Consider the following 1691-nt stretch of genomic DNA (forward strand, 5'->3'; position numbering starts at 1 on the left):
TCGCCAGGGTCAGCCCTGCTTAGCTTCCAAGATCTGACGAGACCAGGCTTGCCTGGGTTATCCAGGTCAGGGCATGCACCGTTCCAGTTTTCACAGGAACTGTGGCACAAAGAAGAGGCTTAACACACACACCCTCTACACCATTTCCTAACCTGAAATTAGGGTTGCCAACCTCCATATGGTGCCTGGAGATCTCCTGGAATTACAACTGATCTCCAGACAGCAGAGGTCAGTTCCCCTGGGGGGGGGAAATGGCTGCTTTGGAGGGTGGACTCCGTGGCATTACACCCTGCAGGAATTTCCCAACCCAGAGTTGGCAACCCTACTTGAAATGTCCCCAGGGAGCTGCTTGTTGTCTTGCTGGGGCAAACATACAGGTGGGCGAAGGACTGAAGTTAATATTTAACTCTCAGTTGCAGTCTAGCTACCCTACTCACCATTCAGTTTGGGAATGAACGGAACCATTTGTTGACAAAGCCCTGCAGCACACAGATGGCACATAGTATGGTATGTATTTCAAGGTTTGGTCAATGCCATGAACCAAACAAACCACCTACAAATCCTGTTTGCGTCTGAGCTGTGGCCCCATCAGGCCTGGATGAAAACCTAGGGCCCCAACTACCCTGACTTAATAGGGGAGTGACAACCGCAGTCTGTAGGTAAAGAAAGGTGAGCTCTGCTCAGCTCATCTTCATTTTTATGCTTCAACTTTGTCTCTCTCCCCCCTTCCCCCACTGCATCCTACGAATCGTAACTGTCCGGCTATCTGACAATGCTGAAGGGGGAAGAGTCTAAAATGACCTAACTGTACCATAGACTTAAATTTCCCTCCTGGAAGAAAGGTGGGAGATGCATAAGAAATGAAAACACCGTTTCCTCAAACAGCTTCCGTGAGGGTGAGGGTTCTCCCACTTCAGAAATGTCCACTGCTGTCTTTAACCATTCCGAATTTCTGGGATATTCCAGTATCCGGCCAGAAAAATCTGAGCAGTACAGGATTTCTGTATCTGTAACTGGTATGGAAAGAAGGAAAAAATCGGCTGGTTCAGTTTGTCATGCAAAGGTTAGAATAATTCCACCTGCCCACATTTCTTGTTCTGCGCAGTATTCCTAAGTTCTCTTACTGACCAATAAGCCTTTGCATGACATTTGGTCGCTACAGAGTGTGGTATTGGTTCAACTGGGTCAACACAAAGCACAGATTGCCTTCAGAACCAAACCATAGCACAATGGCATATAATAAATTTGAATGCTAGACCCTCCTAATACCGCACAGTGGCCTTTATCAGCAGGGCCAGAAAATGGGAAGGAGTAAAATCCAAAAAACAAAACCCAACCCCAAAACAAAACAATCCATGCAATACCTTTTATTAGGGCCAACCCAATGACACATAACAGTGTGCAAACTTTTGGGTTTACCAAAACTCTTCTTCAGGCTGGATGTTTAAATTTTTTATAGAGTTTAGGGAGTGAAGATGATTCAGAACATGGTATTAAAATCCTGTTAGATGCAGTGTAGATTTCAAAGGAGCCCAATCCGTCAGATCTCGGAAGCTAAGCAGGGTCGGCCTTGGCTGGTATTTGGAAGGGCAACCTCCAGGGAATACCAAGGCAAGGAATACACAGAGGCAGGCAATGGCAAACCACCTCTGAAATGTCTCTTGCCTTAAAAACATGTCCAGCTTGCCGCT

This window comes from Gekko japonicus, unplaced genomic scaffold, assembly GCF_001447785.1.
Source record: "Gekko japonicus isolate JY-2015 unplaced genomic scaffold, Gekko_japonicus_V1.1 scaffold1680, whole genome shotgun sequence".
NCBI lineage: Eukaryota > Metazoa > Chordata > Lepidosauria > Squamata > Gekkonidae > Gekko > Gekko japonicus.